The 25000-nt window shown below is 42.2% G+C and overlaps 1 protein-coding gene and 1 long non-coding RNA gene across 3 annotated transcripts in view; one reads left to right on the top strand and one right to left on the bottom strand.

Moving 5' to 3' along the window:
- LOC139550587 (acid-sensing ion channel 1C-like) overlaps positions 1–25000 on the top strand; it is an 81138-nt gene that overhangs the window by 9918 nt on the left and 46220 nt on the right. The gene's annotated exons all lie outside the window — the stretch shown is intronic.
- LOC139550590 (uncharacterized) lies at positions 10930–11497 on the bottom strand. Its single transcript, XR_011670082.1, has 2 exons — positions 11201–11497; positions 10930–11098 (listed from the first exon to the last, which is right to left on the bottom strand). It is a non-coding gene; the product is annotated as an uncharacterized lncRNA (long non-coding RNA).

Genomic DNA, 25000 nt, shown 5'->3' with positions numbered 1-25000 from the left:
ACAAACAGCTGACCCGCTACCACTACACACCACCCCATCTGTCATGTCTGACCTAATGTACCTATTGAGATGTGCCTTTTGTTAAAGACGTTCTCCAGTGATTTTTGTATAAATAAATAGTAAAGTACACACACTAAAGTATTTTTTTTTTTTTTAGACAACTGCAGACTTCAAGGAGTAGGGAATTCAAGGGGTTGCTTGAGGAACAATAGAGGAGCAATAGAGAACAAAAGAGGAAAGAACCCCCCTACTTGCACCATGTCATGACTTACCTGGACCACATATTGAGATGTGCCTTTTGTTAAGTAAATCAGCTGTTAAATTACTTGAAAAGGAGACTGGAGTGCCACTTTAAGTAAAATGAGGTGTAAAGGAGCCTGGCGGAGGACAAATCAAACTAGGAGGAACATGGAGGGGGACTTTCAGGGCCTAGTTTTAGGGACTGTGTGATATTGTATGAATGTGGGACTTTGATTAATGGGAGACTGTTTACGTTGTGGGACTGCTTACATTTCTGGTTTCTATAATATAGAATACATATTGATTATATTTATAGCCTCCCACTCCTCTTTGTATTCTGGTTAGAGCCCGTTTGCGCTGTTCTGTGAAGGTAGTAGTACACAGCGGTGTACGAGATCTTCAGTTTCTTGGCAATTTCTTGTATGGAATAGCCTTCATTTCTCAGAACAAGAATAGCCTGACCAGTTTCAGAAGAAATGTCTTTGTTTCTGGCCATTTTGAGCCTGTAATCGAACCCACAAATGCTGATGCTCCAGATACTCAACTAGTCTAAAGAAGGCCCGTTTTATTGCTTCTTTAATCAGGACAACAGTTTTCAGCTGAGCAAACATAATTGCAAAAGGGTTTTCTAATGATCACTTAGCCTTTTAAAATGATAAACTTGGATTAGCTAACACAATGTGCCATTGGACCACAGGAGCAAAGGTTGCTGATAATGAGCCTCTGTATGCCTATGTAGATAACCCATAAAAAATCTTCTGTTTCCAGCTACAGTAGTCATTTGCAACATTAACAATGTCTACACTGTTTTTCTGATCAACTTTATGTTATTTTAATTGACAAAAAACGTGCTTTTCTTTCAAAAACAAGTACATTTCTAAGTGACCCCAAACTTTTGAAATGTAGTGAATATACAGTATATAGTACCAGTCAAAAGTTTGGACACACCTACTCATTCAAGGGTTTTTCTTTATTTTTACTATTTTCTATATTGTGGAATAATAGTGAAGACATAGCTATGAAATAACACATTTGGAATCGTGTAGTAACCAAAAAAGTGTTAAACAAATCAAAATATATTAAATATTTGCAATACTTCAAAGTATCCACGCTTTGCCTTGATGACAGCTTTGCACACTCTTGGCATTCTCTCAATCAGCTTCATGAGGTAGTCACTTGGAATGCATTTCAATTAACAAGCTGTGCCTTGTTAAAAGTTAATTTGTGGAATAGGGGTGGAATACAGGGTGGTACTCACAAGACAGCTCAAATACTGTATGTAAAGAGAAATGACAGTGCATCATTACTTTAAGACATGAAGGTCAGTCAATATGGAACATTTCAAGAACTTTGAATGTTTCTTCAAGTGCAGTCGCAAAAACTATCAAGCGCTATGATGAAACTGGCTCTCATGAGGACCGCCACAGGAAAGGTAGACCCAGAATTACCTCTGCTGCAGAGGATGTTAATTAGAGTTACCAGCCTCAGAAATTGCAGCCCAAAATAAATATTTCACAGAGTTCAAGTAACAGACACCTCAACATCAACTTTTCAGAGGTGACTGCGTGAATCAGGCCTTCATGGTCGACTTGCTTCAAAGAAACCACTACTAAAGGACACCAATAAGAGGAAGAGACTTGCTTGGGCCAAGAAACACGAGCAATGGATATTAGACCAGTGGAAATCTGTCCTTAGGTCTGATAAGTCTAAATTTGAGATTTTTGGTTCCAACTGCCGTATCTTTGTGAGACGCAATGTAGGTGAATGGATGATCTCTGCATGTGTGGTTCCCACCGTGAAGCACGGAGGAGGAGGTGTGATGGTGTGGGGGTGCTTTGTTGGTGACACTGTTAGTGGTTTATTTAGAATTCAAGGCACACTTAATCAGCATAGCTACCACAGCATTCTGCAGCAATACGCTATCCCATCTGGTTTGCGCTTATTGGGAATATCATTTTTTTTCCACAGGACAAAAATAAATAAAAAAACACCTCCAGGCTGCGTAAAGGCTATTTGACCAGAAGGAGAGTGATGGAGTGCTGCATAAGATGACCTGGCCTCCACAATCACCCAACCTCAACCCAATTGAGATGATTTGGGATGTGTTGGACCGCAGCTTAAAGGAAAAGCAGCCAACAAGTGCTAAGCATATGTGGGAAGTCCTTCAAGACTGTTGGAAAAGCTTTCCAGGTGAAGCTGGTTCAGAGAATGCCAAGAGTGTGCAAAGCTGTCATCAAGGCAAAGGGTGGCTACTTTGAAGAACCTAAAATATAAAATATAGATTTATTTATTTTTTGGTTACTACATGATTCCATATGTGTTATTTCATAGTTTTGATGTTACAATGTAGAAAATAATCAAATTAAAGATAAAACCTTGAATGAGTAGGTGTGTCCAAACTTTTGACTGGTACTGTATGTGTGTATATATATACAGTGGGGAGAACAAGTATTTGATACACTGCCAATTTTGCAGGTTTTCCTACTTACAAAGCATGTAGAGGTCTGTAATTCTTATCATAGGTACACTTCAACTGTGGAAGACGGAATCTAAAACAAAAATCCAGAAAATCACATTGTATGATTTTTAAGTAATTAATTTTCATTTTATTGCATGACATAAGTATTTGATCACCTACCAACCAGTAAGAATTCCGGCTCTCACAGACGTGTTAGTTTTTCTTTAAGAAGCCCTCCTGTTCTCCACTCATTACCTGTATTAACTGCACCTGTTTGAACTCGTTACCTGTATAAAAGACACCTGTCCACACACTCAATCAAACAGACTCCAACCTCTCCACAATGGCCAACACCAGAGAGCTGTATAAGGACATCAGAGATAAAATTGTAGACCTGCACAAGGCTGGGATGGGCTACAGGACAATAGGCAAGCAGCTTGGTGAAAAGGCAACAACTGTTGGCGCAATTATTAGAAAATGGAATAAGTTCAAGATGACGGTCAATCACCCTCGGTCTGGGGCTCCATGCAAGATCTCACCTCGTGGGGCATCAATGTTCATGAGGAAGGTGAGGGATCAGCCCAGAACTACACGGCAGGACCTGGTCAATGACCTGAAGAGAACTGGGACCACAGTCTCAAAGAAAACCATTAGTAACACACTACGCCGTCATGGATTAAAATCCTGCAGCGCACGCAAGGTACCCCTGCTCAAGCCAGCGCATGTCCAGGCCCGTCTGAAGTTTGCCAATGACCATCTGGATGATCCAGAGGAGGAATGGGAGAAGGTCATGTGGTCTGATGAGACAAAAATAGAGCTTTTTGGTCTAAACTCCACTCGCCGTGTTTGGAGGAAGAAGAAGGATGAGTACAACCCCAAGAACACCATCCCAACCGTGAAGCATGGAGGTGGAAACATCATTCTTTGGGGATGCTTTTCTGCAAAGGGGACAGGACGACTGCACCGTATTGAGGGGAGGATGGATGGGGCCATGTATCGCGAGATCTTGGCCAACAACCTCCTTCCCTCAGTAAGAGCATTGAAGATGGGTCATGGCTGGGTCTTCCAGCATGACAACGACCCGAAACACACAGCCAGGGCAACTAAGGAGTGGCTCCGTAAGAAGCATCTCAAGGTCCTGGAGTGGCCTAGCCAGTCTCCAGACCTGAACCCAATAGAAAATCTTTGGAGGGAGCTGAAAGTCCGTATTGCCCAGCGACAGCCCCGAAACCTGAAGGATCCGGAGAAGGTCTGTATGGAGGAGTGGGCCAAAATCCCTGTTGCAGTGTGTGCAAACCTGGTCAAGAACTACAGGAAACGTATGATCTCTGTAATTGCAAACAAAGGTTTCTGTGCCAAATTTTAAGTTCTGCTTTTCTGATGTATCAAATACTTATGTCATGCAATAAAATGCAAATTAATTACTTAAAAATCATACAATGTGATTTTCAGGATTTTTGTTTTAGATTCTGTCTCTCACAGTTGAAGTGTACCTATGATAAAAATGACAGACCTCTACATGCTTTGTAAGTAGGAAAACCTGCAAAATTGTCAGTGTATCAAATACTTGTTCTCCCCACTGTATATACACACACACTCCGGAATACGACATTGCTTGTCCTAATATTGCTATATCTCTTTATTCCATTCTTTTACTTTTAGATTTGTGTGTATTTTTGTGTATTGTTAGATATTACTTCCCTGTTAGGCAGATATTACTGCACGCAAGCATTTCTTCGACATCAATAATAACATATGCTAAATATGTGTATGCAACCAATAAAATGTGATAAAATGTGCATGCATACATTTTCACATTATTTAAAAAAAAATACGTTTTATCTTTACCTCTGCGTTGTTTGAAAAGAACCCATAAGTAAACATTTCACTGTTGTTTACGAAGCATGTGACAAATACATTTGATTTGTGTGTGGTCGCATGTGTGTGTGTGTGTGTGTGTGTGTGTGTGTGTGTGTGTGTGTGTGTGTGTGTGTGTGTGTGTGTGTGTGTGTGTGTGTGTGTGTGTGTGTGTGTGTGTGTGTGTGTGTGTGTGTGTGTGTGTGTGTGTGTGTGTGTGTGAGAGAGAGAGAGAGAGAGAGAGAGACAGAGAGAGAGAGAGAGGAGGAGCATGAGCCATGTCACAGCATGACTACAGCAGTTGGGGAAACGGCAGATGTTTCCGTTAATGAGTTAGATATTGGTGCGATAATATTGAGGAGTCTGGGAGAGAAATATCAGGGCAGCAGGAATAATTATGTCCTCTGCAAGTAGTGAAGGAATGTTTCTGGGTGCAGGAATTCACTGGAGAAGAAACAGTATCAAGTAGAAAGATGCTGGCAGATGGCAGAGATGTATTTCAGCCAAAAGCTAAATATAAATGTGTTGCCGTATTAAGTACAAACGCTTCAATGATATTGTCTCTCCCTGGACGCTGTTGTAGTCATTATTAGAGAAACTAAAATATATCCTACTGCCTGGTTTTACAAATGTGAATCTGTGACTTATTTTTGGTGTCATGTACATTTTACTGTAATGCCACAGTAAGCATTTTATATCTGCAGCAAAGGTGTGTGTGTGTTTTGTACAGTACGTGTGTGCGTGTGTGTGTGTGTGCGCGCACGTTCGGGTGTGTACATGCCCTTTCTAATAGGTCTTATGAAGTATTCCATCTTAAATTAAACAAAAAGATTGCATGAGTCTCCAAACATTTAAACAGAGACGTTTGTAGATCGGCCCAAATAAAAAATTTTAACCCCTTATTTAATTATCAAAGTGAACCTATCTCACCCTGCCCACTCATTGTATCACATAGCGGCTGTCTTCCAGACCTGGGTTCAAATACAATTTGAAGCATTTTCAAATACTTTATCAGGGCATGATTTAGCTTGGCTGGCGCAATGGATCCAATAGAATATTCACAACACAATAAATCCCTCCCATCTGGCCCTCTAGGCAGGCTAAAGCGAACATTAACAATATTTAAAAGACTTCAAATAGTATTTAAACCCAGATCTGCTGTCTTCTGAGGTGGAGTTTGATGGATAGGCTCATTAATACTCAGAGGCATCTGTGTTTGGCTCAACCTGACTCACAGGTCTGAAGCAGGGAGCGAGAATCCTGATCACATAAATCAGCCTGGCTGTCAGTGAATACATGCTGTGCTCAGGCTGAAGTTGGCGTTGCGTAATGTCATCGCTATCAAACGTTGGGTTTGCGCATCAGTGTACCAACGATGTGCCAAGATGGTGGGTAAATACACTAACGCATTTATCTGTAATCGATTATTTTGTGTGTTCTGATTGATGTTTCCAATCCGTCGACGTCTCAGGTTGTCTCTTATGAGGATAAGGATAACTTTTAAAATGCCTTCGGGTGGATGTTTTGCAGCGTTGCGGTGTCTGTGTCTCCCAGACAGTCCTTGTGCTCCAGCACCTCCAAATATGTTATTCATTCACTTCTTGCAATATAGCGAGCTACCTTAATTTACTGTTGGGCGGCCTCGGGTTGGGGTGAGAAAAGGGTTTGGAATGGGAATGCCACCTCTGGTCTGTCAGAGAGAGAGGGGGTGGGGGTGACACCAGGGTGGCAGACAGAGAGAAATCACAGTCTACTTGAACAGAGCAATACTAAATTATGAGGCATGAAAGCCAAAGGAACTGAATAATATTAAGAAATGCTATAGATGGAAGGAAAGTAGTGTGCAAACCTACCAAAAAACAATTAGGCAACAACAAATTCAACCCCTTTTAGACAACTTCGTGGACAAAACGTTTCACTGTAATAGTGAAGCTGTAAACTTGGCAGTAGAAAACCTAAACAGTATATTTTACCCCTCAGCTTCCCTATCAAATAAAAAAAATTCAAGCAGAAAACTTAAGAAAAATTAACAACAATGACAAATGGTTTGATGAAGAAGGCAAAAACCTAAAAAAGAAATTGAGAAACCTATCCAACCAAAAACATAGAGACCCAGAAAACCTGAGCCTACGCCTTTACTATGGTGAATCACTAAAACAATACAGAAATACACTACAGAAAAAGAAGGAACAGCACGTCAGAAATCAGCTGAAGAAGAAGAATCCATAGACTCTAACCACTTCTGGGAAAGAATTAGCTATCCAAAATGGAGATGTATGTGTAGCAGTGTGATGTTGTTCCCCTAGATTACGCACCAAATTGCACACAAGGACCAATTCAAATAGGCCAGGTCAAGAGGGGATGTTAATAATTTGATAATAATAATAATAATTCAGTGTATTTTTTTTATTTAATTACAGCTGCATAGCTAATGTTTTTATTTGGTGTACAAACATTTTTTCATACCAATATTGTACATACATGTGATTGTAAAAGTTGTGTATATTTTGGTTTGGCCCATCGCGGGTTATCTGTATTTCCATACCCCTTCATCGTTCTCTTTTGCCTGACCTTCGGCTAGCAAGGTATGTTGTCCTTGGCTCCGAAACTGTTTAATATAAAACCGTTATAATGTTACACAATGTACTGTTTTGCAACCATAAGTTTGTTATAATGTGGATAATATAAAGATTTATGTTAACAAGTTTCACAAAGCTCGCTAACTAGGGTATCTATTGTAACTTGTGAGTACTTGGGACAGTGTTTGAGTGAGTCCATGTGCTTGCGCAGGTGCCTGAGCTGTGACTGCGCCAAGGGTAACATAATGTGTGTTGTCTCTTCGTGTGCAGGTATGTCTTTTATTTTGTCCGAATTATGTTCTGTATAATTTTACTTGTATGGTGTGCTGTTGTGCATCGAATGTGTGCACGTAGCACCTGTTATTTCCTTTTGGCGCTCTTTTGCCTGACCTTCGGCTAGCAAGGTGCCTGAGCTGTGACTGCGCCAAGGGTAACATAATGTGTGTTGTCTCTTCGTGTGCAGGGCAAATAAAAATATTTCAACGAGCAGACCGTCAGTTGTGGCAGCGTCCTAATTAAAAGTACACAACGCAGAATAAACCACTTCTCCAATCTTTTTGGCCCTATAACAAAGAACAAACAGCAAAAACATAAACATGATCAAATACAAATCTTAGAATGAACTATTTAAGACTACCAGAATCCACTGGATTCTCCAATTACGTTGAATGAACTACAAGACAAAATGCAAAAACTACAACCCAAAAAGGCCTGTGGTGTTGATGGTATCCTAAATGAAATGATAAAATATACAGACCTCAAATTCCAATTTGCTATACTTAAGCTCTTTTACATCATCCTCAGCTCTGGCATCTTCCCCAATATTTGGAACTAAGGACTGATCACCCCAACACACAAAAGTGGAGACAAATTTGACCCCAATAACTACCGTGGGATATGCGTCAACAGCAACCTTGGGAAAATCCTCTGCATTATCATTAGCACGCTCATACACTCAAACAATGTACTAAGCAAATGTCAAATTGGCATTTTACCAAATTACCGTACGACAGACCACGTATTCACCCTGCACACCCTAATTGACAAACAAACAAACCAAAACAAAGGCAGTCTTCTCATGCTTTGCTTATTTCAAAAAGCTTTTGACTCAATTTGGCATGAGTGTCTATTATACAAATGGATGCAAAGTGGTGTTGGGGGAAAAACATTATAAAATCCATATACACAAATCAAATTTTATTGGTCACATACACATGTTTAGCAGATGTTACTGTGGGTGTAACAAAATGCTTGTGATTTTAGCTCTGATACTGCAGTGATATCTAACAAGTAATATCTAACAATTTCACAACATATAACTTTTTAGGGATAGGGGGCAGCATTTTCACTTTTGATGAATAGTGTGCCCAGAGTGAACTGCCTCCTACTCTGTCCCAGATGCTAATATATGCATATTATCATTACTATTGGATAGAAAACACTCTGAAGTTTCTAAAACTGTTTGAATTATGTCTGTGAGTATAACAGAACTCATATGGCAGGCAAACTTCCAAACAGGAAGTGGAAATTCTGAGGCTGGTCAATTTTCAACTCATCGCCTATTGAAATCCCAGTGGAATATGGATCTGTTTGCACTTCCTATGCCTTCCACTAGATGTCAACAGTCTGTAAAACATTGAATGAAGCGTCTACTGTGATGTGGGGCCGGATGGGAGCTGTTTCAGTCACTGGTCTGGCAGAGTGCCAGTTCCTGGTCATGCGCATTCCAAATGATATCGTCTTGCGTTCCATTACTTCTAGAGACACAAAGGAATTTTCTGGTTGGAACGTTATTGGATATTTATGATAACAACATCCTGAAGATTGATTCTCTACTTAGTTTGACCAGTTTATTCGACCTATAATATACATTTTTGAAGTTTCCGTCCGAGTTCGCCTGGATCTGCGCGAGCGTTTGGACATGTGTACTAAACGTGCTAGCAAAAGTAGCTACTTGGACATAAATAATTGACATTATCGAACAAAACAACAATTTATTGTGGAACTAGGATTCCTGGGAGTGCATTCTGATGAAGATCATCAAAGGTAAGAGAATATTTATGATGTAATTTCGTATTTCTGTTGACTCCAACATAGCGGAGAAATGTTGTTTATATCTGAGCGCCGTCTCAGATTATTGCATGGTGTGCTTTTTCCGTAAAGTTTTTTAAAAATCTGACACAGCGGTTGCATTAAGAACAAGTGTATCTTTAATTCTATGTAAAACATGTATCTTTCATCAAAGTGTATGATGAGTATTTCTGTTATTAGATGTGGCTCCCTGCAATTTCTCTGGATATTTTGGAGGCATTTCTGAACATGGCGCCAATGTAAACTAAGATTTTTGGATATAAATATGCACATTATCGAACAAAACATACATGTAATGTGTAACATGATGTCCTATGAGTGTCATCTGATGAAGATCATCAAAGGTTAGTGATTCATTTTATCTCTATTTCTGCTTTTTGTGACTCCTAACTTTGGCTGGGAAAATGGCTGTGTGTTTTTTGGACTTGGCAGTGATCTAACATAATCATATGTTGTGTTTTCGCTGTGAAACATTTTTTAAACCGGACATGATGGGTAGATTAACAAGATGTTTATCTTTCATTTGGACTCTATTGGACTTGTTAATGTGTGAAAGTTACATATTTCTAAAAAATATTTTTGAATTTCCCGCGCTGCCTTTTCAGCGGAATATTGTCAGGGGTTCCGCTAGCGGAACACATGTCCTAGAAAGGATAACCAGAGCATTGGGCCAGTAACCAAAAGGCTGCTGGATCGAATCCCCGAGCCAATAAGTTAAAAATCTGTTGTTCTGCCCCTGATCAAGGCACTGTTCCTCGGGACCCAAAGACGTGGATGTCGATTAAGGCAACCCCCCGCACCTCTCTGATTCAGATGGGTTAAATGTGGAAGACACATTTCAGTTGAAGGCATTCAGTTGTACAACTGACTAGGTATCCCCCTTTCCCTTTCCCTACCAATACACACAAATCTAAGTAAAGGAATGGAATTAAGAATATATAAATATATGGACGAGCAATGTCAGAGCGGCATAGACTAAGATAGAGTAGAATTGTATAGATTAGAGTATATGAGGTGAGTAATGCAAAATATGTAAACATAATTAAAGTCACGAGTGTTCCATTTAAAGTGGCCAGTGATTTCAAGTCTATGTACAAAGGCTATTTAACAGTCTGATGGCCTTGAGATAGAAGCTGTTTTTCAGTCTCTCTGTCCTAGCTTTGATGCACCTGTAATGACCTCGCCTTCTGGATGATAGCGGGGTGAACAGGCAGTGGCTCGGGTGGTTGTTGCCCTTGATGATCTTTTTGGCCTTCCTGTGACATCGGGTGCTGTAGGTGTCCTGGAGGGTAGGTGTTTGCCCCCGGTGATGCGTTGGGCAGACCGCACCACCCTCTGGAGAGCCCTGCAGTTGCAGGCGGTGCAGTTGCCATACCAGGCGGTGATACAGACTGACAAGATGCTCTCAATTGTGCATCTGTAATGGTTTGTGAGGGTTTTAGGTGTCAACACACATTTCTTCAGCCTCCTGAGGTTGAAGAAGCGCTGTTGCACCTTCTTCACCACACTGTCTGTGTGGGTGGACCATTTCCGTTTGTCAGTGATGTGTACGCCATGGAACATGAAGCTTTCCACTTTCTCCACAGCGATCCCATCGATGTGGATATGGGGGTGCTTCCTCTGCTCTTTCCTGAAGTCCACAATCATCTCCTTTTGTCACGGTTTTCTAAAGTAGAACCCAGAAGCAGACCAGGACAAGGAGAGTAGGACGAAGGTGAGTATTTATTTACAAGTTTAAACGTAGAGGTAGAAAGATCCAGGTGGCGGAGCGGGCAGCGGAGGTGAGTTGATGGGAGTGAATAGGCAGATCCAAGGGAGTAACAGAAGCCACCGACGACCAGGCAGGGATGGGGTGAGTGTTCCGGGTGAATGACTGTAGACAGAACAAACGGAGGTAAGTTCAAGGCAAGCAAGACGTACAAAACAACAAAACAAACTCTATCAAACTGGAGGCTGATACGCTGGCACAACATACTGTTCATGGCTAACGATCCGGCAGGGAATGGATGGCAGGTCAGAGCTTATGAAGTGGAGGGGTGATGATCAGGACCAGGTGTGCAGATAGCTGATGGGATACAGGTGCGGGTAATCAGAGATCTCCCAACTAGCTACGTCGCCCGGCAACCAGACAGGGTACGTTCCAGGACACCGGAAAAACACTCCAGGACAAAACACAGGCAAAAACAGACTCAGGAAGCGGGATTCGTGACACCTTTGTTTTGTTGATGTTGAGTGATAGGTTATTTTCCTGGCACCACACAGTCATGGGTGAACAGGGAGTACAGGAAGGGGCTGAGCACGCACCCTTGTTGGGCTCCAGTGTTGAGGATCAGCGATGTGGAGGTGTTGTTTTTTACCTTCACCACCTGGGGGGCGGCCCATCAGGAAGTCCAGGACCCAAGTTGCACAGGGATGGGTTCAGACCCAGGGCCTCGAGCTTAATGATGAGCTTGGAAGGTACTATGATGTTGAATGCTGAGCTATAGTCAATGAACAGCATTCTTACATAGGTATTCCTCTTGTCCAGATAGGATAGGGCAGTGTGCAGTGTGATGGCGAATGCATCGTCTGTGGATCTGTTGGAGTGGTAAGCAAATTGAAGAGGGTCTAGGGTGGCAGGTAAGGTAGAGGTGATATGATCCTTGACTCTCAAAGCACTTCATGATGACAGAAGTGAGTGCTAAGGGGGGATAGTAATTTGGTTCAGTTACCTTTGCTTTCTTGGGTACAGGAACAATGGTAGCCATCTTGAAGCATGTGGGGACAGCAGACTGGGATAGGGAGAGATTGAATGTCCGTAAACACACCAGCCAGCTGGTCTGTGCATGCTCAAAGGATGTGGCTAGGGTTGCCGTTTGGGCCGGCAGCCTTGCGAGGGTTAACACGCTTAAACATCTCACTCACATCGGCCACGGAGAATGAGAGCCCACAGTCCTTGGTAGCGGACCGTGTCGATGGCATTGTGTTATCCTTAAAGCAGGCGAAGAAGGTGTTTCGCTTGTCCGGACGCAAGTCGTCGGTGTCCGCGACGTGGCTGGTTTTCCTTTAGTAGTCCGTGATTGTTAGTAGACCCTGCCACATACGTCTCATTTCTAAGCTGTTGAATTGTGACTCCAGTTTGTCTCTATACTGACGTTTTGCTTGTTTGATTGCCTTGCGGAGGGAATAACTACACTGTTTGTATTCTGCCATATTTCCAGTCACCTTGCCATGGTTAAATGAGGTGGTTTGCACTTTCAGTTTTGTGTGATTGCGGCCATCTATCCAGGTTAGGCTAGGTTTTAATAGTCACAGTGGGTACAACTGTCACGCTCGTCATTTGAATGAGGAGACCAAGGTGCAGCGTCGTAAGTGTACATCATTTATTTTGATGAACACGAAAAAACAATAAACTACAACCGAACGTGAAGCTACATGCAGTGCAGAAAGCAACTACACACAAACAAGATCCCACAAACTAAAGGTGGAAAAAAGGCTGCCTAAGTATTGTAGTATCTGGGATCTACATCTGTTTATATTAGTTACTATGCTGTTACTAAGCGGTGACGTATTACGACAGTGTTGCGTTACTACACCTAATAGGAAATGCACATGCGCACTAGTGTGCCAGGGGAACTGTAAAGCACGAGAGGTTTTGACTAAACGAAAACTAACTGTACTCCTGTCTCCTGCCTGGTCATTTCTCCACAACACAAATATTACAGTGGCGACGAGGTGATTAAACTTCTTTAACGGACATTGCTTGAAGGGAAGAATGTTGCGTGAGTAATGAAACTCAAAATAATTATGTAATTAGTCAGTTATTTTTTATTTTCTTTCGCCAGTAAAAAAAGGCTAAGCACTGCTAGCAGGTACAGTGTTCAGGAGCTGCCAAGTAGCAAGACTATTGGAGTCCAGAATAGCGACACTGCCCTCTGGTGGTTAAATAAAAATAAAAAAAACTGTAATTGAACCCATTGAAATTAGGCGATCTCAGTGGAGAAATATTGTCAAGAAGAAAAAAAAAAGGAAGAAGGAATGTAACACGGTGTGTACATTATTAAAAATGAGTGCAGTGACTGAAGTAATTGCAGAAACTTCTAAAGTGAAGAATTAGATGAAAATTAAGAAAATTAAGGAATACAAGGAATAAGGAATCTGAACAATTAACTGTGAAAATGGCAACCATTGGTCAAGTACCAGAGTTTGAGGCTACAAAAGAGGATTTTGATTCCTATTTGGAGCGTTTTGAGCGTTGGCTAGCTGCAAATGAAATCAAAGATGAAAAGAAAGCAGACGTATTTCTCAGTGTTTTGGGTCCAACTGAGTATGGATTGCTGAAAGTTCTCATTGAACCAATAAAAGCAGTGGAGTTGAACTATGCAGAACTGACTGAAACTCTTTCAAGGCATTTCAAGCCTAAGCCAATTCTCATTGCAGAACGTTTCAGATTTTACCAACGTCACCAGAGTCAAGGGGAAACCGTGGCTGACTACATCCTTGCTTTGAAAAGGCTGGCAAGTACATGTGAGTTTGCACAATTTCTTGATGATGCTCTTCGAGACAAGTTTGTATGTGGTCTCACAGGTGAAGCATATCACAGAAGGCTTCTGTCAGAGAAGGACCTGACCTTTCGGAAAGCCTGTGATATCGCACTTGGACTCGAGCTTGCCCACAGGGATACTATTGAGCTATCGGGATATGCAGAACGTCAGAAAGGTGTTCACAAGGTCAGTGATGCACGTGGTGAAAAAGGCTCACAAAAGTCACACTTTTCTCAGTCCCGTCCTCAAGGTTACACAAGAACAAAGCAGCCCACATCTCAAAGGTCTAAGCCAAGTTGCTACAGATGTGGGGGAGATAATCATCAGCACAGTGAATGTCGATTCCAAAATGTAAAGTGCCACAATTGTGGAAAGGTTGGACATTTACAGAGAGTGTGTAAAGCCTCAAAACGCACAGCAAGAGCGCACAAAGTGTCATACGCAGCACAAGAAGAGGAAGGTACAACTGAAACAGTATTGGAACTGTTCACAGTGTACACAGCTCAACAACAAAAAGATGGAATCTATCTCAACATGGAGTTAGCGGGAAAACCAGTAAAAATGCAGCTGAACACCGGAGCGTCTGTATCTCTGGTTCCAGAGAGACTCTACAAAGAAAAACTGAAAGAGTGCCCTCTTCAGCCAGCGTCCATCCGCCTTTCTTCATACACTGGTGACACTATTCCTGTGTTAGGGCAGATCCAGGTACCAGTCCGGTATGAGGGGAAGGAGTGTACGCTACCGCTTGTCATTGTTAAAGGAGAAAAATCAGCCTTGCTAGGCAGAAACTGGCTACAAAAGATAAAGTTGAACTGGGGAGAAATCTTCAGTCTGAGAAAGGACAAACCAGTGAGTCAGGCTACACTCACTAACATGCTGGAGAAGCACAAAGAACTTTTCAAAGATGGCTACGGCGAAATACAAGACTTCACAGCAAAAGTCAGAGTGCAAGAAGGAACCAAGCCTATCTTTCACAAACCACGTCCAGTTCCCTATGCTCTTAAGGAAGCAGTAGAGAAGGAACTGGACCGCCTACAGAAGAATAACATAATCACGAAAGTAGCGAGGAGCGACTGGGCCGCTCCGATTGTTGTTGTCCCAAAGAAAGACAAGACCGTCAGAATGTGACTACAAGGTCACAGTAAATCGCTGCATACTACCAGAGGAATATCCACTACCAAACGCTGAAGATCTGTTTGCCACTCTAGCTGGTGGAAAGGTTTTCAGTAAGCTGGACCTGGCATTCGCTTATCAGCAACTGAAGCTGGATCCGGAGTCAGAACAGTATCTGACCATCAGTACACACAAGGGGCTATTCAGATTCAATCGCTTGGCCTATGGAATCTCGACAGCTCCAGCGATATTCCAACACACAATGGATCAGATCTTGGACGGTATAGACAACGTTGTGTGCTTCATGGACGACATCCTCGTGTCAGCACCGACCATTGGAGAGCACCTTATATCTCAGAGCTGAGGTCATTTTTGGGGCTCCTGAACTATTACGGAAAGTTTGTGGCAAACTTGTCCACATTGTTGCATCCGCTTCACCAACTGCTGCAGGCCGATACAAAGTGGAATTGGTCCCCACAATGCGAAGAAGCATTCAAGACTTGCAAACAGCGTCTGCTAAAGAGCAAGTGGCTTGCCCACTACAACACAGAGATGAAGCTGAGACTCGCGTGTGATGCATCTCCATACGGAGTAGGAGCCGTCATCTCACATGTTCTATCGTCAGGTGAAGAACACCCTATTGCATTTGCATCACGGACTCTGTCACCAAGTGAGAAAAATTATGCTCAAATTGAGAAGGAAGCCCTGAGCATAATATTCGGAGTGAAGAAGTTTCACAAATACCTGTACGGAAGGAAGTTCCAACTGCTGACAGATCACAAGCCTCTGTTGGCCATCCTTGGACCAAAATCAGCTATACCAACCCTTGCTGCACTTCGAATGCAACGTTGGGCTCTGATATTGTTAGCCTACGACTACGAGATTGAGTACAGACGATCCAGTGATCATGCAAATGCAGATGCACTATCAAGACTACCATGCAATAGTGACTCCGACAGTGAAGATGATAGAGCAGTCTTCCAGATCTCTCTCATTGACGAACTGCCCATATCTGCTTCAGACATAGCAGAGGAAACAAGGAAAGATCCAGTGCTTTCCAAAGTCTTGGACTTAACATTAGGCGGTTGGCCAACCTTCGTAAATGACGATAACCTTCGTCCATTCATCGACAAGAAAGACCAGTTGTCCACTGATCAAGGATGTGTTCTGTGGGGATCAAGGGTGGTGGTACCTCACAAATTCCAGAGGAGACTGCTATCTGACCTGCATGAGGGACATCCTAGGGATCACTCGAATGAAAGCACTCGCTCGCAGTTATCTGTGGTGGCCTGGACTGGATCAGGACATTCAACAGCATGTAGGCCACTGCTCACCTTGTGAAGCTGTTCGCAACAAGCCTGCTGCTGCACCTCTTCATCCATGGTCCTGGGCTGCTACACCTTGGGAACGCATCCATGTGGATTACGCCGAGATTGACAAGCAACATTTCCTTGTTGTCGTCGATGTCCATTCCAAGTGGATAGAAGTGTTCCCTACTCAACTGACCACAGCTGAGAAGACCATCAATCTTCTCAGACACCTGTTCGCATCCTTTGGACTCGTCAAGGAGCTCATATCGGACAATGGCCCTCCTTTCACGTCAAACGATTTTGAAATGTTTCTCAAGAACAATGGAGTAAGGCACATCCTGTCACCACCTTACCATCCGGCATCAAACGGAGCAGCGGAGAGAGCCGTGTAAACCTTTAAGAAGGACTAGACTCGAGGTTCAGTCTGTGCCCATCCAGCAAAGACTTCCCCGGTTCCTGTTTACTTACCGTAACACACCACACACAGTAACGGAATGTACACCAGCTGAACTGTTTCTGAGACGCCAACCACGTACCCGCCTGACATTGTTGAAACCAGACTTGTCAAGCACTGTGGCAAAGCACCAGCTACAGCAGAACAAAGCTCATGACAGACACTCAAAGACTGTCAGAGAATTCAAAGAGGGAGAGAGGGTGATGGTACGTGATTTCAGACACCCCAAGCGCCTGTGGAACTCAGGTGTGATCTTGCAACGCAAAGGACCTTTGACTTACCAAGTCCAAATTGGTCATCGCCAGGTCAACGTTCATGTGGATCATCTGCTACGGTCCAACGCCCCAGCAGAGACACGCCGAGAGAACAAGAACAATAACGACCCCCAGGACTATTCTCCTGACTGTGGACGTACGGGAGAGACAGAGCCTGACCTTCCACCTGAACCTGGCCCACCACCGGAAGCCCAGGAGGAGCGGAGATATCCTATTCGACAGCGAAGGGCACCTCAAAAGCTTCACCTGTGAGTTGAGATAGGGGGGCACTGTTTTCACTTTGGAAAAAATCGTGCCCAAATTAAACGGACTCGTACTCTGTTCTAGATCATACAATATGCATATTATTATTACTATTGGATAGAAAACACTCTGAAGTTTCTAAAACTGTTTGAATTATATCTGTGAGTAAAACAGAACTCATTTGGCAGCAAACTTCCATACAGGAAGTGAAAAATCTGAAAACGAGGCTCTGTTTCAGGGCCTGCCTATTCAACTGGCTTTTATTTATTGATATGTATGCACTTCATACGCCTTCCACTAGATGTCAACAGGCAGTGGAAGGTTGAATGGGGTGTCTAGCTTGATCTGAGGCCGAATAAGAGCTTTTGGAGTGGCAGGTCCGGTATTTTGTTTGTTTTCGACGGCGCGCAGGGGACCTCGACATTGTCTTCTGAAGAGCGTTCGGTATACACGGCAAATTGCTCCGGCTCTGATTTTATTTGATACATATGAGAAAAACATCATAAAGTAGGATTTTTCAACCGAGTTTATTCAACGTTTATTGGGAATTTTGGAATTTTTCGTGCCATGCGTCGAGAGATGATGGACACGTGAGCTCGACATGGCTAGCCAAAGTTGCTAATTCGACAGAAGAAATGGACATTCTAAAACCAAACAACGATTTATTCTGGACCTAGGACTCCTTGCACAACATTCTGATGGAAGAACAGCAAAAGTAAGACAACATTTATGATGTTATTTCGTATTTCTGTGTAATATGTTGACTCCAACACCGCGGAGAATAGGTGAGCGCTGTCTCACAATAACGCATGCTGTATGTTGTGGTAAAGTTATTTAAAAAAATCTAACACAGCGGTTGCATTAAGAACCAGTGTCTTTCATTTGCCATACAACAAGTATTTTTATGTAAAGTTTATGATGAGTTCTTTGGTCAGATTAGGTGAGTGTCCAAAATATCTCCGGACATTCTGGTGAATCGTTGCTACGTATTCACAATGTATAACCAGGATTTGCAGCTCTAAATATGCACATTTTCGAACAAAACATAAATGTATTGTATAACATGATGTTATAAGACTGATGAAGTTATTCAAGGTTAGTGATTAATTTTATCTCTATTTTGTCGGTTTTGTGCAAGCTATTTTGGCGGGGAGTAAATTGCGTTGTGTGTTTGGCTACTGTAGTGAGCTAATAGAAATATATATTGTGTTTTCGCTGTAAAACTGGAATATTTCCCGCTGGAAATATTGGCTGGATTCACAAGATGTTTATCTTTCATTTGCTGTACACCATGTATTTTTCATAAATGTTTTATGATGAGTATTTATGTATTTCACGTTGCTCTCTGTAATTATTCTGCCTGCTTTGGTGCTATTTGTGATGGTGGCTGCAATGTAAAACCAGGATTTGTAGCTATAAATATGCACATTTTCGAACAAAACATAAATGTATTGTATAACATGATGTTATAAGACTGATGAAGTTATTCAAGGTTAGTGATGAATTTTATCTCTATTTGTGGGTTTTGTGAAGGCTACCTATGCGGTGGAAACATGGTGAAAATATGCCGTTGTGTGTTTGGCTATTGTGGTTAGCTAATATAAATACATATTGTGTTTTTGCTGTAAAACATTTTAAAAATCGGAAATGATGGCTGGATTCACAAGATGTTTATCTTTCATTTGCTGTATTGGACTTGTGATTTCATGAAATTATATTATATGATATCCCTGTCCCGTTAGGCTAGGCTATGCTAGTCAGCTTTTTTGATGAGGAGGATCCCGGATCCGGGAGAGAGAAGCGGTAGAGGTTTTAAGGTAACAGACAGTAAAACAAACAAACACTTTAAATATGTCCTAGAAAAAAGGAAAGAAAAAGGACATTACCTGGGTTAGTTATTAGGACACAAACTCCATCTTCGGGGCAGAATAATCCCCTGGATTTGTGCTGGGCTCTGAAAAGTCTGTTTCAACCCAGTAGTTGAAAAATGTTAAGAATGCATTGTTCAGATATTGCATTAGTAGTTCCCAAACATATGTACCTTGTTCTCTGGGAGTTAAACACTATGGGGGAGGAGTGTAGTATCTGGGATCTACATCTGTTTATATTAGTTACTATGCTGTTACTAAGCGGTGATGTATTACAACAGTGTTACGTTACTACACCTAATAGGAAATGCACATGCGCACTAGTGTGCCCGGGAACTGTAGAGCACGAGAGGTTTTGACTAAACGAAAACTAACTGTACTCCCGTCTCCTGCCTGGTCATTTCTCCACAACACAAATATTACAAGTATGATCCCCAATCAGAGACAACGATAGACAGCTGCCTCTGGTTGGGAACCATACCCAGCCAACCAAGAAATAGAAAAACTAGAATGCCCACCCTAATCACACCCCGACCTAACCAAATAGAGAAATAAAAAGGCTCTCTAAGGTCAGGGCGTGACAACAACATCTCCTATACACTTCCTGATAAACTCAGTCACCGTATCAGTATAATCGTCAATGATATTATCGGAGGCTACACTGAACATATCCCAGTCCGCATGATCAAAACAATCTTGAAGCGTGGATTCCGATTGGTCAGCCCTTAGCACGGGTACTTCCTGTTTGAGTTTCTGCCTATAGGAAGGGAGGAGAAAATTGAGTTGTGGTCAGATTTGCCGAAAGGAGGGTTGGAGGAGGGCCTTGTAGGCATCCCGGAAGTTGGATTAGCAGTGGTCGAGTGTTTTAGCAGCGCGAGTACTGAGTCAATGTGTTGATAGAACTTCGGCAGCCTTTTTCTCAAATTTGCTTTGTTAAAATCCCCAGCTACAATAAATGCGGCCTCAGGATATGTGGTTTCCAGTTTGCATAAAGTCTAGTGAAGTTCTTGGAGACCCATCGTGGTATCTGCTTGAGGCTGAAATACACGGCTGAAACTATAACTGAAGAGAATTCTCTTGGGAGATAATACAGTCGGCATTTGATTGTGAGGTATTCTATGTCTGGTGAACAAAAGGACTTGAGTTCCTGTATGTTATCACAATCACACCATAAATTGTTAATCATGATACATACACCCCTGGCCTTCCTCTTCCAGGAGAGATATTTATTCCTGTCTTGCGATAAACTGAGAACCGAACTGGCTGGACGTACTCAGACAGTATATCCCGAGAGAGCCATGTTTCCGTGAAACAGAGTATGTTACAATCTCTGATGTCGCTCTGGAAAGAAATTCTTGCCCTAAGCTTGTCAACTTTATTATCCAGAGGCTGAACATTAGCGAGTAATATACTCGAAAGTAGTGGGTGGTGTGCGCGCCTCCTAAGTCGGACCAGAAGACCACTCTGAGTACCTCACACACAAGTGTGCAGTTAAAATGTGCAAAGAACACACACATTTCTTTCCACAGGCCCAGCTTAAGCCCCACTCTCTTCAACATATATATCAACAAATTGGCGAGGGCACTAGAACAGTCTGCAGCACCCGGCCTCACCCTACTAGAATCTGAAGTCAAATGTCTACTGTTTGCTGATGACCTGATGCTTCTGTCCCCAATCAAGGAAGGCCTACAGCAACACCTAGATCTTCTGCACATATTCTGTCAGACCTGGGCCCTGACAGTAAATCTCAGTAAGACAAAACTAATGGTGTTCCAAAAAAGGTCCAGTTGTCAGGACCACAAATACAAATTCCATCTAGACACCGTTGCCCTAGAGCACACAAAAAACTATACATACCTCGGCCTAAACATCAGGGCGCAGGTAACTTGCACAAAGATGTGAACTATCTGAGAAACAAGGCAGAAGGGCCTTCTATGCCATCAAAAGGAACATAAAATTCAACATACTAATTAGGATCTGGCAAAAAATACTTGAATCAGTTATAGAACCCATTGCCCTTTATGGTTGTGAGGTCTGGGGTCCGCTCATCAACTAAGAATTCACAAAATGGGGCAAACACCAAAATGTACAATGTAAAACACCAAATAATGCACGCAGAGTAGAATTAGGCCAATATCCGCTAATTATCAAAATCCAGAAATTAACCGTTAAATTCTACAACCACCTAAAAGAAAGCAATTCCCAAACATTCCTTAACAAAGCCATCACCTACAGAGAGATGAACCTGGAGAAGAGTCCCCTAAGCAAGCTGGTCCTGGGGCTCCGTTCACAAACACAAACAGACCACACAGAGCCCCAGGACAGCAACACAATTAGACACAACCAAATCATGAGATAACAAAAAGATAATAACTTGACAAATTGGAAAGAATCAACAAAAAAATTGCGCAAACTAGAAGCTATTTGGCCCTAAACAGAGAGTACACAGTGGCAGAATACCTGACCACTGTGACTGACCCAAACTTAAGGAAAGCTTTGACTATGTACAGACTCAGCATAGCCTTGCTATTGAGAAAGGCCGCCGTAGGCAGACCTGGCTCTCAAGAGAAGGCAGACTATGTGCACACTGCCCACAAAATGAGGTGGAAACTGAGCTGCACTTCCCAACCTCATGCCAAATATATGACCATATTAGAGAAACATATTTCCATCAGATTACACAGACCCACAAAGAATACGAAAACAAACCCAATTTTGATAAACTCCCATATCTACTGGGTGAAATACCACATTGTGCCATCACAGCAGAAAGATTTATTTTCCCTTTTGTATTTTAACTATTTGCACATAATCTGACATTTGAAATGTCTTTATCACTTTTGTTTATTATCTAGTTAACTTGCTTTGGCAATGTAAATATATGTTTTCCATGCCAATAAAGCCCTTAAATTGAAAATTGAATTGAGTAAGACCACTAGAGAGAGAGAACGAGAGAGAGAGAGAGAGAGAGAGAGAGAGAGAGAGAGAGAGAGAGAGAGAGAGAGAGAGAGAGAGAGAGAGAGAGAGAGAGAGAGATGCAATAGTAGTCCCAGTGAGAGAAGTGGGACGGAGGCTTAGGCCTGACAGGCACATGGTGACTCAGCAATGCTGGGAGCTCAGCCAGCAGCCCAGCCGTCCAGGAAACTACAAACAACTGGAAACAGGCATTAAGTGAGATGAAGGACAGAATAGAGTGCAGGAGTCTAAGGATTATAAGGCTGTGATGTCTACAGCATACGAGAAGGAGAAGGGATGGGTACAAGCAGACAGGAATCAACAGAGATAGAATGAAGACACGGCCATAGAACTAGCGAGCTATGGTTACTCTAAGTGTAAGTGCAATGACTATGAGAGTGAGAGAGAGAGAGACAGAGACATCGAACAGAGGTCAGAATGTGGAAGAGCTAGGTGACCAGACCATTTCACCTCATTATTTTGTAAGGTTGAAACATTAGACCCAAGCATGAGTACATTCATCCACAACAAATAGCAGTCACACCGCTATTTTATCATATTAGATAGATTATAGTTTTTATGAAGTTGGCTCAATATCCACTGTCTACCTTGTACATAATGTTTTCCTCAGATTATCATTGGGCAGAATCACTAGACTGGAGTCTTTCTCATCATTTGATATCAAATCACCTTTGATATAGAGTTACCTCTGTTATCTCTTCAGGTCAATATTTGGCTTTGGTTTCCCTCTAATGGAATCTCCGATCCATGCACAGCCCTCTCAGCCAATAAGAAAGCCTTGTAGCACCTTCCGTGGTATTGTGTATCTATTTCCCTGTAAATTGAGATTACCCAAGGGGTTTCGTGGCCTTGTACTGTGGGGAAGTGGGAGATGAGACAATGACCAGAAAGTTCACATTATTCCGAACCCACTTCCCCTAGTTTGGTCGCGTTGACTGATGAGGTACTTATAGTAACTGATGCTCTTTCAAATGCTTTACATTTAGATTAGGCAATGAAATATTGTTAATGCGCAGGTTTTGTGGCTACAAGTGCCTGTCGAATCATAACTGTATATTATTGGATTTTAAATAGCTACAGCATACTATGCACAAGGCAAGTGCTTAGTCCACTTGATTATGTGTAGAATGAGCAAACTAGTTTTCAAAGTCAGATCTCAAGAAGAAACCTCAAAAGTTGAATGTGAACAACCCAAACCCAATGCATGGGGATATATGAAAGCACCACCGCACTACCACACCAGAAGGGGCTTGATCCATGTAATAGATTATGTGTTGGAGAGGATGAGAGAATTCAAGGAATGAGGAATCTTTCAAAGTGTGACTGCAGGCTATGGACTAGAAGTCTTTGACAGACAGAACACTTTCCACTAGTGAAAAACCCCTGGTTGAATCAATGTTGTGATGCCGTTGAATCAACATGTCTTATTCTTTTTTACCCAACTTTTAACCTAAATCCAATGACATGGTGAAATGTTTTGTTGATTTCACGTTGAATTCAGGTTTGCTGACAACTCAATCAAATGTAAATCAAAAGTAGATGTTGAACTGATGTCTGTGCCCAGTGGGTTGTTTCCTTTAGATGAATGCTGCATGCTGGGTGTGTGAAGGCAGCTGCATCTGGTATTTATTGATATAGACTGCCTCTGCTCTGCTCTGCTCGGGGCTCAGGCTCAGTTCACCCAGGGAATACACACAACACCCACTCAGGCAGAGATGTTGGCAATTTGACTTCAAATAAGTAACGCTGCTGGCTACTGACTCCTGGCCTTTTCTTACCTGAAAAAACCTCTCTCTGTCTGGGAGAGAGATCATTTTAGACTTGAGAGCAACATAGTAATTATTTTGAATTTAGACCCTGTTCCCCACTGAATAACTAAATAGGAACTTTTTAAAAGATGACAGTTTTTGTTAAGTCTTCAAGAAGCTTTTAAATAGCAATGGTTCCAAATAAATGTTCTGTACGGTTGTATAAAATCCCCAACAATGTGAAATGTCCTCTTCCTTGAAATGTACTTGATTTTTCTGAGGTAGGATGGTTCAATATTCACCCTAACTGTACATTTTACATGAATAACATTACAGCAGGAAGTAGTCTTTGATGTGAATTTATTATTGGTTTCCCTGTGTTCCATCTGTAGAATGTAGAGTGGATGTGTTGATCCCTCTCTTGGCCAGAGGAGGTTAGGTTAATTTAAAAACAGGCCACAAGATGTCCCTCTTCGACAAAAGAAGAGGCCAGAGTCACAATCTGCTAGGATGAATTGATGGGTTGATGGTACATGATGCACTTTCACAGTTTTTTGTTGTCTCTTTTTAATTGTATGTGATGTATTAGAACCCTATAAATCCCAGTAGTTAGGACAACATGTGAGATGTTTTTCTTTCTAGGTTTGCAGATTCATTTCCAATAACATTTGTATTGAGGTTCAGACGGCAGTCTAAAACCATTTCTAGCAACATCAAATCAAATCAAATGTATTTATATAGCCCTTCTTACATCAGCTGATATCTCAAAGTGCTGTACAGAAACCCAGCCTAAAACCCCAAACAGCAAGCAATGCAGTTGTAGAAGCACGGTGGCTAGGAAAAACTCCTTAGAAAAGCCAAAACCTAGGAAGAAACCTAGAGAGGAACCAGGCTATGAGGGGTGGCCAGTCCTCTTCTGGCTGTGCCGGGTGGAGATTATAACAGAACATGGCCAAGATGTTCAAATGCTCATAAATGACCAGCATGGTCAAATAATAATAACCAAAGTAGTTGTCGAGGGTGCAACAAGTCAGAACCTCAGGAGTAAATGTCAGTTGGCTTTTCATAGCCGATCATTGAGAGTATCTCTACCGCTCCTGCTGTCTCTAGAGAGTTGAAAACAGCAGGTCTGGGACAGGTAGCACGTCCGGTGAACAGGTCAGGGTTCCATAGCCGCAAGCAGAACAGTTGAAGGTGGACTGGAGACAGCAAGGAGTCATCATGCCAGGTTGGCCTGAGGCATGGTCCTAGGGCTCACGTCCTCC

Source organism: Salvelinus alpinus, chromosome 23 (assembly GCF_045679555.1).
Source record: "Salvelinus alpinus chromosome 23, SLU_Salpinus.1, whole genome shotgun sequence".
NCBI lineage: Eukaryota > Metazoa > Chordata > Actinopteri > Salmoniformes > Salmonidae > Salvelinus > Salvelinus alpinus.
Note: the sequence above shows the minus strand (reverse complement) of the source record. Positions and strands in the feature narration are given on the sequence as shown.